This window comes from Hetaerina americana, unplaced genomic scaffold (genome assembly GCF_022747635.1).
Source record: "Hetaerina americana unplaced genomic scaffold, ioHetAmer1.1.p SCAF_61, whole genome shotgun sequence".
Lineage (NCBI taxonomy): Eukaryota > Metazoa > Arthropoda > Insecta > Odonata > Calopterygidae > Hetaerina > Hetaerina americana.
In genome coordinates, this window is record NW_027287217.1 from 493,349 (window position 1) to 509,671 (window position 16,323).

The 16,323-nt window shown below is 39.5% G+C and overlaps 1 protein-coding gene across 1 annotated transcript in view; it reads right to left on the reverse strand.

The window, feature by feature from the left end:
* The window catches only part of Pka-C3 (Protein kinase, cAMP-dependent, catalytic subunit 3), a 331,963-nt gene that overhangs the window by 66,065 nt on the left and 249,575 nt on the right, over positions 1-16,323 (reverse strand). The window lies entirely within an intron of this gene.

Below are 16,323 nucleotides of genomic sequence, written 5' to 3' on the forward strand. Positions count from 1 at the left end.
GATTCGATTTTCTCATAAATCGATTACGCCCTCGCTATATCTTGCGGCTCATTATGCAGAAGTAGTTGGTGACAATTAAAGTGTGTACATTAAATATTTGTGTCGTTATCACTGGCTATCAATCCTAAGTTTGTTTTGAGGCAACTCTCCTCGCCCCGGTGGTGGTGGGGTAACCTCTTCGCCTGCCAACCCAAAGGTCGCGGGTTTGATTCCCGCCCAGGTGGGTTTTCCTCCACCGTGGCCTCTTGATGCTTGTGATAGCCTTCGATGCAATGTATAAGGATTGGGTGGAAGAATGGACTGTCAAGTTTCAATCTCGCCCCAAAAAAGACGTTAAATAAATAAATTAATTAATAATTATTCTCACCTCTTCATGATTACGAATTCCATTATTTACTATTATTTAGTCCACATATCTCATCCAGGGTCTTCAACTCTGCAGTTCAAACTGTACATTTTTTCCAACGTGATTGTCTTCATGAGGCTAATTTTGCTTTAAAATGTGTCTAAGATGGTTTACCATTCTTTGTTTTTTTAGTTTCCATTAGATTTCTTCCTCCGCCCGATCCCCTGCTACACGGCTTTTGCGACGGCTTGCGTGGTATTTTGCAGATGTAGATGAAAGACGTAGTGACCAGTGTTTAGAGGCTTTCAATGCTCAGTGCACAGTTTTCCCTAAAAGGAATGCTAGGAAAAATTTGGAAGGCGAAAATGATATTTCTCCGTACTCAACGTGGTGATAACATAGCATTAGATAGTCAGCGGGGAATATGAAGAATACATTCACAGTAATTAGAGATGTAGAATCGGCTTTTACGCCAAAATAATACCGCCAAAAATTTTCCATAATTTACCTAAATTTTCACGAGATCTCTTCCATTTGTGCAAAGTTAAAAAATCTCTACACTTTGAATACGAGACCACAGGTATGATGTGGAAAACCTTGGTTATCAGATTGCTGGAGAGATCAATTTCAGTTCGCTTATAAGCATTAAGATAGGCAGGAAGGGGAATTAGGGAGCCGTGGGAACGTAAATACCATAAAGAACCTTGTAGAATGATTTCAGCATGAAAGGAAATCAATTTGTCGAACCCTGATGACGTTTTTCTCCCAAGATTCTGTCATTTTTTGCTTCCTCGCGCGCTCAACGATGAAGCTGTGAGCGAGGTCCGCATGAACATCTTGGAAACCAGTCGTAATCAAAGGATGAATGTCATAACATCCAGCCAACTGCGACGAAAATTTTGGCGTCCGGCGCGACTGGCTAATTTTGTTCCTTGGCTTAATGACTTCGCGAGGGAGCGAAATCACGAAATGAGAACTAATGCGGTAGTGCATGAAAACGTGCACCGTGGTCAGAACAGTTTCACGTCGAAGTTTCTTTCGAGAGGAGAAATAGTATGGGGGTGGTTCAGTTTTAAAGAAAGTATTATCGGGGAAATTTCGTTTTCGATAGCAATCCCGAGGAGATCACCGCATGGTAATTAACGGGAGAAATCGGGAAATTTACCGCCAAATTCATACGGAGTAGTTTGTGATTTAATCTAGAGAAAAAGATTATCTCGGGAGCATAATTCGGTAATCATCAATTGTTTTGGATTAGAACTTATTGAGTTTATTCATTATATGAATAACCCCGAGTTCAAAATAAATCTGCGTACTCTACAGGTGACTTCTTCATAGAGGTAATATTCAGACACATGATGAAATCTGGTTGCACCAAGGATACCTGTAAACTTTTGTAAGACGTGTATTTCGGTCAAGGTTCCCAAACCTCTTCCGTTATTGGAAGATATTTTGAAATTAAGTTTCCCTCAAGTGAATGAGAGATGAACGCACGTTCGAGGGCAGGGAAAGGAATAGCTTCATGGGTCAGAGACGAGATAAGGTGACTGGAAAACAACAAAAAAATCGTAGTGATCGAACGGTACCCAAACGCTAGCAAAACTCGGACGCGAAATGAAGCGACCATTTTCGATTCCATTTTCAATTATCTATCTATATCTACTCTACATGATAGCCTGCAAGCCACCGCTAGGATGGGTGGCAGGAGTTGATTCAATAATAGGCATGAAACATCAAAAATTAGGTTTTTCTTAATTGTTAGTTGCAAGGTAAATGTAAAATAATTCAAACATTGCAGATAATGACAACTACAGATACAATCACTACGGCATTTAAGTGTGATATACGATGCATATTCATAAAGTTAGGGCCGTTTGCTCATGTCAAAATATTGGCGCTTCAGAATACAGTTTTACTCCTGCAGCGCCATCTACTGATTCATTGAGAAGCTATCGCAGTATTCGTTTTGTATCAGAAGTCGATTGCTTGTCCGTGCATGCAAATAACACTGTCCGCGACAATCGTTCATCCCGCCAGCTGTGAAGTGCGTTCTGTCATACGATTCTTGTATGCAAAAGGATTGACGGCTGCTGAAATTCATCGGGAGTTATGCCTAGTTTATGGACCTACAGTTATGAGTGAAGGAAAGGTTAGAGAATGCTGCCGTGATTTAAAAAATTGACGAACAAATGTCCATGACGAAGGGCGAAGTGGCAGGCCCAGTATTCTGACCATTGAAATTGTTTCGCAAAGGGAACAAAAACTGCGATGTGATCGTCGACTGACGATTAATGGCCTCGCTGAACAATTTCCTCAAATTGGACCCACTACTGTCTACAATACTGTCACGGAAAACCTCGGATACCACAAATTGTGTGCAAGGTGGGTGCCGAAACACTGCTGCCAAAACCAATAAGAAAATTCAAGATTTTCGTTGGAAATTCTTTGACCACCCACCGTACAGTCCTGACCTTGCACCTCGCGACTACTTCCTCTTCTTGCACTTGAAATAGTGGCTCGGTGGACAACGCTTCGAAACCGAAAAGGAACTCAAGAACGGCGTTGTCAATTGGTTCACCTCTCAGGCGGCGAGCTTCTATGCAGATGGGTTGAAAAAGCTGGTGCAGCGGTACAAAAAATGCCTAGAAGTGAACGGCGATTATGTAGAGAAGTGAGTAGGTTTGTAGCTGATTAAAAGTGACAATAAAATGTGTTTCAAATGAGAATATTTTTTCCTGTGACCAAACGGCCCTTAATTTATGAGCATGCCTCGTACTTCTCTTCGCATCCAAGACAAGCTGCTATTTACAAAAAGGGCAATAAACGAAGGCATGAAGAAATAATGATGAGAAAACACTAGGCTACTTAGAATGAAAAAACAGAAAAATACTTTCTTCCCTAGCGCTGCCAGATACAGTTATTCTGATCCCTTACCGTTCGTGGAAAACATCCTAAATCTATATTTTCTATACTTAATCTCTTTGATTTTACAATCACGATGGGGCTAATAATACATTTCCGACATCATTGCTAAAGAGAAACCCTTTCAATCTAAAAAGAGATTTAATCTGCCCTTTGGCTTACGCTCCGTGAGTGATTCCCATCCTAGATCCTCTAATGATTTTGATACGCTACTCAGTTTATCACTACAACGTTTTGCAAATCTTATTCCTCTACGCTGCACGCGAGCTACGCAATTCGGCAATCAATCCAACTTCATGAGGATCCCATATACTCGGTGCGGAAAATAACATACTTTTTTAAAAGGGTTTTGCTTTTGAAAAAAGGAAGTTATGTTGCCACACCCTGTACTTGCAGCATATTCTAAATGAGTCATAACTAGCGAAATCTATTTAAACTTCTAGCTCTATAACCCTCTCGCCACAGATTCAATTTCACGATGCCTCAACAAGGGAATATTGGCGGCACTAACACATTAATTTCGTGGTCGATACCCCGATAACCTTGTACATGTTCCAGATTTCTCCAGTCACAGGCCCCAGAGATGACGCTTAAGACCAGGGAGCATTTATGAATTGGTAATATGCCCGAGAACATATGACCAGGCTGATCTTTGAACTTGTGTGCAGTATCGGTTAGAACGTGGCTCCGCTAAAGCTGGAGGCCATTGAATTTGTCCCTGTGCCCTGTCTATAAGGGTATGTTTTCCAACCACTACTATCAAAATCTTCCCTCAAATCAGTTAGAATTACGAATCTTAAAAGAAAAATTTATTTGTTAGCAAAAGGGGAATCATTGGCTTGAAATACTAGTAGCAGAGTTCATTTAATTTAAGTTAATTAGCGAAACTGAAACACTGAGAACATGTGAAATCATTTTCTTGGCATCACTCGCTCAGCAGTCAACAAGTTCATGCCAATAAATTTAATAAAAGAAAACTCGGAATCTGAATAGGACAACGCGGAAGTAAGGAGATCGTAAAGTTGTCAAAGGCTATGTCTTGCCAAGATGAACAATACAAGCAAAGATGTCCTTGGCGACGCAAAAAATACAATAACTCACGATTATAAGGTAACTGTGTCCAGGGCCAATAAAGCATTTTGAAAAGCAAAAAGTGAGATCCAAAGGAAGGGATTATCTGACGATGTACACGGAAATATAAAAGCATTTTGGTTCTATGGGATGATGGCGCAAATGACATCAGATCTCGTTCAACTACATTTTATGTCGACAAAATAACAGCGTCTAACCTGAAGCTCCCAGGTATTCCATAGTATAATGCCAGTCAGTGACTTGCATGAAAGGCAAAATGACCGGAAAATATGAATATCGACATTTGTCTTCGAAATAGAATATTTTTCGCACGATTGCTTAAGCCACAAAACATGGCCGTTCAGAATCAATCATCGTTGGCCACTGAGGGAGTGCGTGGCACGTGACTAGAGGTACGTGCGTCGATCCTGATGCCCAAAAGGACTCGAACACCAATTATGACAATTTATGGGTTGAAGAAGCGCAAAAAATATTGCCACAAAAGTCATCTTAATCTGTTGGAAATGATATAATTTTAAGTCTTCATTAAAATGACTGATGAACATGCTGAAATTTTTCCTTCTGAGATTTTAAACCGATCAATCGTAGGATTTGTGCAACGGAATGATTGATACGACATAATTGTTCTTAATTGGAATTAGAGGAATTGCCAAGACGTCCTGTCATATTGCCATCATATCGTTAATATACTGGAAAAAGTGTAGCGACTTCATCTTCACAAGTATTAATCGCACACTATGCAATTTTCGAAAAAATACTATCGTGAATATCCATGCTTCGTTCGAATTGAAGAACTAGCTGATATGCACGGAAGAAAATATTATGAACTTCAATCACAGGCTTCTATCGCGAATATTTCATTTTGTTATATCTCTTGGAATCAAAAGCACGCAAATAAGTTGGCAGTTGTTTTAATCGTGCAGAAAAATAAACTGCGGTCTTCTCGGGGGATAGATTAGAATCGAGAAATTATTTGCGAAGGGAACTCCTTAGAGGTAACACCCCACTCCATTGGAGTCAAAATTGCAGCTAAGGACGAAGGAGTGAGAGAAACACCCTCTTGCCCTCAAAATCCCCTTTAGATTCGGATGCTCCCATGGTTCGTCTCTCCCCGTGGGAGTCATAGGGTCCTTAGCTTTCAACCAAGCTTCTCTACGCATGTATTAACTCCACCAAGACTACAGCATAAGCCACCCATACAGTTCATACAATATTATTAGCTTTGAATAAATTGTCGTAACTTTCTCCAATTTTGGAATTTACCATGAACCGAGAGAGATGGACAATAATTAATTTTATTTCTTAATGGTCATTTTAGGGTCGCGGTAGTCCAGTGGGTAGAGCGTTGGACTGCTGACCGGAGGGTCCCGGGTTCGATTCCCGGGCAAGACACTCTGGGCACCTGCAGCTTCACCCAAGCTAAAGTGATTTTTCGGGTACCAGGTCTTCCTGGGAAACCACATCCCCAGGGAACAGTGCTGGCTCACAGTGGTGCCAGTTCACAGGGAAAGGAACTGGCCCCCCTACCCTGATGTGTGAATTTTAACACGCCGTATAGGGCTTAGTACCGGGTGATCTCTACCATCACCTACTAAACCGACCTTCGGGTTGATTACTGTGTTTATGGTTTTTTAATGGCCATTTTCTTAAGTTACTGAAATTTGGATGTTCAAAATATCGTAAGCAAACTTTGTACTGATTCTCGGTTAAATCATTCCACACGATTCAACTATTATTTCGATATGCGAGCGGGAGCGGACGTTATTGCTTAATTGTTTTTGTTGACGTCAACGCCTTTACTAAAAAATGACGTTTATTCCGGCGCAACGATCGCTAATATAATGCGACGCCTCCGCTCATTTGCGTTGGATTTTTTTGGTTTCGAGAAATAATTATCGCACTTCATCGCATTGTACTTGAAAATGATTAATTGCTGCATGCAATTTATTATATCGAATACGATTCCACCACTTAAACGATTCGACTTTAGGTACTCTAAATTCGGTATCGATTTCCGCATTGATACAAAAATTTTCTGAATCGACCCTTAGAATATTCAGTATTTCCAGTAGTTAGAAATTAATTGATTGATAAAAAAACGAACCAACATTACATCTTCCTGGCAACATTAATTATTTTATACTGCAGATATATGTCTCCGGGATGAGGAAAGTCAAGATTTCACTGACGTTTGGAGTCATTTCCCACCGTAGGGAGGAGTTACCGCTCTAGAAGCGGCGCAGAAGAAAATTCAATATGGCGGATGGAAAAATAGATAACCCTTTGACACAGATGGTCCAACGAAGACGGTAGTCGAAGAGACTAAGAATAAATACAAGGGAGATTTCGCAAATGAGATAGATTAAATGATCAAATGCGTGAAGCAGAGAAAGAAAGAAGAGAATAGGAAATCGAAATTTAAATTCCAATTCTTCGGGAGATCTGTGGCGTGAAATATTATTCAAAATCTAAAAACAAGACACGATGTTTCCGCATGTTCTTCCGTTGAGAAGATCTCTTAAGTTTATTCTTGAATGGTTATAGAGGTACCTGCCTCTCCCGTCTCCATCTTAGAAGAAATGAGATCGCTCCTGGCACCAATAGCTCCGAGCGCTTCGAAACCTTCTTTTTATGTTTTTATTTTTTCCCACTCAGCTGGAGATGAGTGATGAACGTGCGCCAGCACTTCCGATCAATCAGTTCGCTCCACTAGGGAGTGAGGAGACTGGATTCACTCGCGCGGGGGCGATGGAGTCACGGTAGAGGGGACTGACCACTCCACACGAGGCCAACTCACTTCCGAAACACTTTCTGTCCTTTGATCTCAATTAGAACACGGGAATGAGACGAGGATGGAAAAAAAGTAACATCGGAATAATAAAATCATAATTAGCAAATCTTTACGGTCGGTCTGCTGAGTCGTCCCCTGCTGTCAATTAACACTGAGATGGATGTCTCAGTGTTAATTGATTCCATTCATTAATTCAGTCCATGTCAATTAACAATGGATGACATGGACTGAAGACCTTTGGTATTATTTATTTTTATTAAGCAGCTAACAATAAATATCATAAGGAGAAAAGATATCATTTTTTACGAGCCAAAAATTAGCCAAGGTTATGAAGGAAGACGATATTCTGTAGTTCGCTTTCGCTAAGCTATAAAAAGACTATTTTTGCCGAGCTTATGGTCAGCTGATGATAACAAAAAGTGTGCTTAAGAAAAAAGATATTAATAAAATGAATATAAATAATGACTACAAGTTTTTAATTGAAGCATTCTTCTGTTAAACCAAGGTTACCGGGGTCAAATTTCAGTCGGCGACCTCGATTGCGCACACCTTAACCCACATTAATAACTGTATATTATACGTACTAAGTCTTTCTCGAAAATCACTGGTACAGAAACTGGACACAATTTCCGAATCAATTATATACTTTTCCCCATATTATGAGTTACTTTGCATTGCTATCCAAAGTCCCATGTCGTAATTGTTATACATGGCCTGAACGAAAATAAGTAGAATTCATCCGGGAAAAATCCATTTTAGATCAAAGTAAAAATTACGAAAATTCTTCAAGATAGCACCCTTGAGCATCATCACACAGATGCCAGGGCCTCTGCCAGTCGCGTTCCTGGAAGAAGTATACAGGAACCTCGTTTAAGCATACCTTTGGCGTTATCAAGCGTTCCCAAATGGTCGCCTTTCAAGCTCCTTTTTATTCTTGGAACAAAATACTAAGCCTAGTGCTGCCACATTTGGGCTCTTTTCCTCATATTTATTTCCATGTGAATGGATATATAAACACACACATATTATATATATATATATATATATATATATATACACACACATATATACAAATAAATAAATAAATATATACTTACACACGTGTATATATACATACACGTGTGTAAGTATATATATATATACATATATATATATATGTATATATATACATATATATACATATATATATACATATATATATATATATATATACATATATATGTGTGTGTGTGTGTGTAATTATTTTTTGGACAGACCATGTATAGTTCCTCTGAAATGGTCAATTCCTCAAAAATATGGCTCGAAATACACCAATCAGTTTTTATAAAATATAATTGCAAAAAACTAGTAGTAAATCATGGCTACAACCTCAAGTTTCTCAAACTAATCTTAGATAAAATTGGCTTTAAGAAAATATATTATTGTTGATGGCTACCATACCAGCAACGTGACGACGGCTGGGGTTCATGGACCCGGAGGAGAAGAAAGAGAAGGGTTGAAAACATAATGGGAGATACCATTTAAGTTGGCGAAGGTTCAGAGGACCACCACCAGAGAACAGCACTCAAAAAGATTTCCGAAGAGGAAATAAAACAAATCCAATGAAAAAAATTACACAATTTCTAATGGCTTCGGGTTCACTTTTAAAGTTATCTATTTAAAATGTCGTAAAAAATTTGGAGATTGGGAGTCGTTCCTGGCAGGCGAATATAAAACTTAGGCAACTGTCGGGGATTGGTTTTCGACCTGCTCGATACGACATGCTGGGAACACCAGGATAATACATAGAAAAGAAGCAAGGCCTGTTGTGGCCACGTCTTCCAAGTCCTGGCCTGGGGTCGTACGATAAGAGAGGAAGAGTTTAAAGTTCTCCATTTAACTCAAATCGGAGACCACGTGTTTCTTTCATAAACAGCACCGGATGAGAGCAATCGTGGATGGTTTTTAGTGTCTGCCGCCAGGTGGGGACACAGTAGGAGACGATATTGCTCTCTTTCTTAATCCCCTTCGTAGGGATGATGGGTTCGTGGGGATGGGTGCGTGTGTGTGATATTTTTTGTCATGACCAAAAAGAAATAAGTAGTGGAGGGGAAAAAACGAAACATCGGGGGCAGTGCGAAGAAAAACGTCGATGGGCTCTAAATTTAGGCACTGGATCTAAAAATAGAGGGGATTGTTGAGGGAGGGAGGTTTTTTAGGAGGGGAGGAGGAGGGAGAGTAGAGCGCTGAGAGGGTGTTTTGTTTGCTTATCGCCTCATTTGTTTTTTCTTCCTTTTTCAGGGTTGGCCCAACAAACGACCACACTCTTTAAAATCATGCTGCAAACAAAAAAAAACTGCAATATGGGTGGGAATAGAATTTTATAGGATGTGTGTGACGTCTACTGCTCGGTGATGGACGACAAATTTATTGTTTTTTACGGCACATAATCATTTTTTTTCTCAAAATATTTTTCAGAATATCTCAGAACCGGGCATATATAATCTTCGATGAGTTTAAAGTTTTAAAAAATTGGTCCATATGAACCTCAGCTGATTTGGGATGCGTTTGTAACACTCCATTCAATTGAAATAAGAAAGATCGTGAGAGTCTAAGAATACGCGGACTTGACACCTAATCAAACTATGAGAAATAACGGCCCGGTATCTGATCTTTAATTTTTTTTCAAATATGGCCGACAATGGTAAATTACCATCTCAGTGACATAAATAGAAGGACACAATTAAAACTCTTAGAAGGGCAACAATCGAAACCAACTCTTCAGTCACATCCTGAAGATGTTCTCAGTATGATAAACGAAATGTTGTTTACGTTGAAACACCTTTTTTGGAAACATCACTTCTCCCTATGAAGACCATCAGTCGAATATTACTTATTAAAAAATACTTGACTAACGAGATAAAAAATGCAAGTGAATATTCGGAGAATGCAACAAAATTCGCCAAGATTTATATCTAAGAAACTGCGAAAGATGTCGCTACAGTAACTTTTAACGGGGTCATCCGCTAAGTATGCATTACAATGCAACACTTTTAAAGCGTAAAAATTATTCATCTTGACCGAGATTCGAACCTGGATCCCTGGATGTTCGGCCAAGACGGTCGGTCGCGGACCGAAAAATTTCTTAATGTGTAAGAGGACGCCTAGGTAGCTTAACTGACTAAAGTCTTCGGCCGAACTTCGGGGATCCGGGTTCGAATCCCGGTCAAGGCAAATGATTTTTACACTCTGAAACCGTTGCATTGTGAACAATTACATTATTTGGGATTAGAACGTGCACCTCAAATGTGTGCGTCAGAAACATGCTTATTTTTATCACGTAATTACAGCAACTTCATTGCAAAGCATTCTTAATGACTGCTTCAATGGAAAACAAAATAATTTTTATCGCATTTATTTTTTATTGCACAACATCACGTTTTTTTAATTTGATATTAAATGATGCGTGTCATTTTTATTGAAGAAAGAGGAGCGCGAAGGTAGATAGATTAATAAACTGTGTTGGTATGGATTGGACAGAATTGGAAAAGGATAATAGTTGTAAAATGATAGAGGAATAGAGGAAGCTTGCAGAGAGAAAATACGAACCACCATCACCAGTATGATTGCTTTTCTGCAGCCCTCCATTAGTATATATCCAGTGTTGATTCCCTCACATCACCCAATAGCCCTCTCTGCTCTTGAGTTCTCTTAAATTTCCTCCCAATAAGCTTGCCTCTTGGTCTTCTTCTTCTATAGGATCTTGCCTCCAATATTCCCTCTTTGATGTAGATTTCTCCATATAACGCTTTCATTTTCTGCTTTTCTACACACAAATACTCGGTCCCCACCTCGATTATTTCAATGTAATCTTCACCAGCACTATGTTTCAAAGGGTTCTATTTTTCCATGGCCACTTTCCCAATATCCCACCTCTCTGATCCGTAGTGTAATGTGCTATAAAAAAGGTAACATATATATATATATATATATATATATATATATATATATATATATATTTTTTTTTTTTTTTGCGTGTTTCTGTGTTTTTTCTTGGTCCGCTAGTGCTATCTTCATATACACTAACTACTACTAACCTTATACACTATTATTCACATCCGATAGACTTACACAAGTTTTTACCCGCTATTTCTTTAATTTAATTTTACTTATGATCGCGTAATGCATATGTGCCGCAATGTATGCATGATGCTGTTGAATTGTGCATTTGCTTCAAGTTTCATATGCTCGTCATGTGCAAGTCCGGTAACGCCGCAGCCTTGGCCGTTGGAAGCTGAAACATGTTCAATTCGCATGCGTCACCAATGGAGGCAACTCGGGCCGGTGCATTGAAACATTACTTTCACCTGAAAAAATCGTCAGCTGGCGCCTGTTTAATGTTACAGAATGCTTATGGAGAGTCTGACCTTCACTACAGCCATACCCTTCACCACATCAACCAGATGGTCAAAATGTTTAGAGAGGGGGACAATCAACTTCAAAGAAAGGTGTACCCTGAGCTACAGTCGTTCCTCATACGGTAGTAAACATCAAGGCCGCTGCTGTCGTTGTATGAGAATATGGACGAATCTAGTTACTGACAAATATATTTCACATGTTATTGAGTTCCACCCACACGTCGCCAACAGAAAACTGTACATGTGACGAATTTGTGGGCGGTGGGTTCAGAGTATCTCGCGAAATCAGAGTTCTCGGTTATCTCGCGAAAATCAGCGTGAAAAGTGTGTTCCTCATCCTCACTAATAGTCCAGACTATGCTCCATGTGACTTTTTCCTGTTCCACACCCTTCGTGCGAAGCGCTTTCAATTTAGCATGCAAGGTCACGATAATGCCTGATCTCTTAGCAGTCGAAAGCCGCTATAAGTGCCATTTTATCACGTATATCAAATGTATACTTCATACTTATTCAAAGTATCAATTTCTTATCATTAATATTTTACATATTATACTCCAAATGGACAAAATTAGACCAGGTGAGACAGTTAACCAATCTTAGAAGTGCCTTGGACCAAGATGGTCGTAATAGTGCGAACAGCGGAGGAAGAATTGCGTTAGGTGAATAGGCTCTAGTAAGGAGGAGGGGTGGCAGAGACGTTCGTTAAGGATGTTAAGAAAAGTGTCATTAAAAATACATGGAGACTGGTTTTGAAGGCTCGGACATAAGACCACTGAAGCCGGAGGGTAGGCATAGATTGGAGGCTTTTGAAATGTGGATGTGGAGAAGGACGAAGAAGGTTAAATGGACAGAAAGGAAAACAAATGAGGAAGTACTAGGAAGTAGTAGGAAAGATGGATGCAAACCGTTTTAATTGGCCATGGGATTGCCGAATAATGTGACAGAGTGGAAGACGTTAGAGGAAGGGGAAGGATTAGGATTGGTGAGTTGGACGGAATGAAGAGAGGAACGACGTATTCGGCATTGAAGAAGGGTTTATAGTAGCGAGGGGTGGTGTCACGGGTGTGTCATGTTAGATGAAGCTAAGAAGTACAGGGTTCGTCCGGAAAATAAGTGTACTGAGCTCAGGAAAAAAAATTTATTACACTTTTACATATCTTAAGTTAATATTCCTCAAAATAGGACCCTTGTGAGTCGATACACTTGTTCCAGCGGCGTTCCCATTCCTGGAACGCTCCCGCGAAGGCATCATCGGGAACCTCTCGAAGACTCGTCGTCGACCTCTTCTCTGCCCTCCACGAACATCTTATGCCACCGAAAGATCATGTTTCTGGACATGGCTGACTCCCCGTAAGCCTGGTTAATCATACCGACAGTTTCGGTAGACGATTTCCCAAGCTTTACCGCAAATTTGATGGAATAACGCTGCTCCAAAAACTTCGGCATCGCGTTCCGTGACGTGGGTCGAGCGTGGAGGTTCGCGTTAACAGAGCTCCTCACTACACCACAGCTCAGAGCCGACTGCCTTTTTCAGCGTCGCTTGCCAACATACCCCCCTCCAATCGCAGCCCGTCAGAGCGGTGCTGGGCGCGCCTGGAGCGGCGCGCCCAGCCCAGGAGTCAGTACCCTTATTTTCCGGACGAACCCTGTATATCAATGGTCACTCTTGTGCCCATGCAAAACTGATTAAATGGTAGACTGCCAGTAATAATAATACCGAAAAAACGGTTGATTGAAAACACCACGAAAATTTTTTAATATAAATATCCACATTAAAACCAGGTCAAGATAAAAACTTCATTTATGAAAAACCGTACTTGGTGAAGCAATAACTGAACCTCACCGTCACCACACCAAAAAAGTTCAGCATTAAACCTGAATATTAATCAAAGTTTAGGTAAGAACATCAATTATAATTTAGGTAAGAGCCACTTACAACAGAATCAGGTTGAATGGCTTACGTATTTGTTTCAAAACTTTCGCTGATATCCTTTAAATGCATGTTATTTTTTTAAATTTATGTTATTTTAATTTATGTTATTGTTTTTTCTACGCCACAACCGAGTAAGGGCGATTATAGATTTTGCAAATTGACCACAAAATGCAGCTAAGACCTTTCTATATACCACGCAATAGCGATTTATCAATTTCGTTCAAGCATCCTATGCACGAGGGCGAACGACCAGTCTTACCGTCAAATGACGAACGCAATGCGCCGGGGTCAATCGCGCGAAAGAAAATCTCTGTTGATTTCGATATTTTTATGACAGCACGGGGAGAAAATGAATTCAATGTCATAATTCGTAGGAATTCTTTTTGTTTTCACGGAAAAAATTATTATTTTGAACTTACATAAGGTAAAAAAAACAGGGGTTTGCCCGTTGGATGGGAGTCTAAACATTCGCAAAATAGATAGGATAAATATTGACGACCGCCACGGACAAAGTACTCACGAGGGGATGACGGAGGTGCTGGGGAGGATAATAGCGATATGGGGAATAGCAGGCACGAACGCGGAACCCTTGAAAATAAAATTTTACCGCCAGAGGAAACTGCGCAATGGACATATACATATATAATTCCCAGCAAACCATCAACAAGGGCCTACACGACAGGACGTTTCTGTTCCCGAGCCATAAGGGTAATTAGCGATTCAGTTCCAACGCTAGGTAACATTTTATTTCAAACATTTGGAGTAGCATTCGACTTAATCTTATTTCCCGATTAAGAACTGAGTGAAGAATATATGACTGATCCAATTACATCGACAATTCCAGCATTCAGTTTTCCTTTTTCAAATTCTCAATTCAAGAGAAGCCAATTTTTCAGGAATAATTGATTTTGCATCGACAGAAAACCCCGTAGGTCTCCGCAAGGGCGTGTGGCGGAAGGTGTTAGGGCACCAACCAGACATGCAGAATTATTACCTCATGATACATTTCAATTAATGTAAGTTTATATATAAACACCCAGTTGAACATAATTTTCAACATACATCATTCAAATATTTATTTCGTTTATTTACCAATCCATTAAGATTCGATTTTGTTATGTTTGCATGTCGCACGAGGGAAGAACAAGCACTTTAATCTGTCTATGGTAGTGTCTATCTCTATTTATCTATTCCAATGGTCGAACTTACCAGGATAATTTGGAGCATAATAATTCCCACGGTGTCGCATGAAAACTCTGGCGTCCTGTATATTTCTATAGGTCTTAGTCTTGCCTGCTCTCTTCGAGAAACGAAGGGGTTCTTAATATCTAATTCAACGTCTAATCAACATCCAACGCACAAGTTTTACTTACAAACACAACTTTTGCTTGAAAACCAAGCGGATTTTCCGTGAATCTTATTTAAGTATTGATTTCATTTTTTCTCCCATGGATCCCAGATACTTACGCGTATTGTATACGTGACCTAACTAAATCTAAATAACACCTTGCTCTTTCATTACATTTTCCTGCAACCTGTCTAATGAAATTTAGCTTCTTCAAGGTTGACCTTCACATTCTTCTGGTGCGGGTAAGCCATGCACGCTTTGATACCAGCGTACCACCGAAGTATTTAACCAGTCCTGAGATGTTGCACTCGACCCCATCTATTTTGTTATTTATGTCCTGCTTTCCTTTCTTAGCAATCCAAAACTTGAATACAGCACAGTTTTCGATGTTTAATTTCAATCCCCACCCTAAAAACTACTCCGATATTTGGTCGAAATCGTTAAAGTAGCACGGTATCTGCTAGTGTCCTTATTTATCTGAAAATTACTGTGTGACCCGAAAATAACCGCTGCTAATTGGAGTGCTTGGGTCGTTGCTTGTGCACGCTCACATGGCTACCACACTTGAAATCCGTACAGAGAATTAAGAGTCGTAGTCAAAAAGAACTGGATCGTGACTAGATAAATAGATCTTAGAGAATTATCGCGGCACAGATACTGCTGTTAAATTCGTCTACAAAATGACAAAATGAGAGGTAGACACCTTCACAGACAGAGTCATGTATTGTTTCTAATCTCGCACAATGCTTAGTTATAAAAACGTCTAACTGACGTGCTCGAATTTTTTAATGTAAAAGCAAAATTTGATGATTGAGTAAAAAACACATTATTAAATAATTCATACGTGCATGTATAGAGTGTATATGCATAGGAGCAAATGTACATTCATATACATAACTACAAACTCGTATTCGTGCATAGAAGTCTGGTGTCCTAACACCCTCTACCACACTCCCCTCGCGGTGATTGAGGGGTATTATGTAAAGCAAACACAGATTTCACCAATAAAAACCATTGTAGTTCTGTGCTAAATAAGGGGTTTATACTTAAATAACGATAAATTATTTTTTGAATATGACCTATAAACAATTTTAATACATATTTTCATGGAATATACTTAGAAATATATCGAATATAATACTTACCGTGAAACTTTGCCGAAGTTAACAGTTTTGGTTCAGATTTTTCTAACTTAAAGTTTGATTTTATATTTTGATTCTTTCCTCCGTCACTGACTCATATTGCTCGGAAGCATATGAACAGGAATTTTTAAGAAAATGTGGAAAGCGTGCTATTTAGATTAAACATTTGATACGCATATAATGCAATGCCAAAAAACGTGTCTACAGCCTGAAGGATGAGATGATCCAATTCGTTCTGATTATAAGAGGACGGGTATCTACGTGTGCGACCCACTAAACATTGACCTTTGTTGTTGGTCTTAAGTTAAAATTGAGGTGGAAAGCTAAATATATTCCGAAGAGGCATTATTTC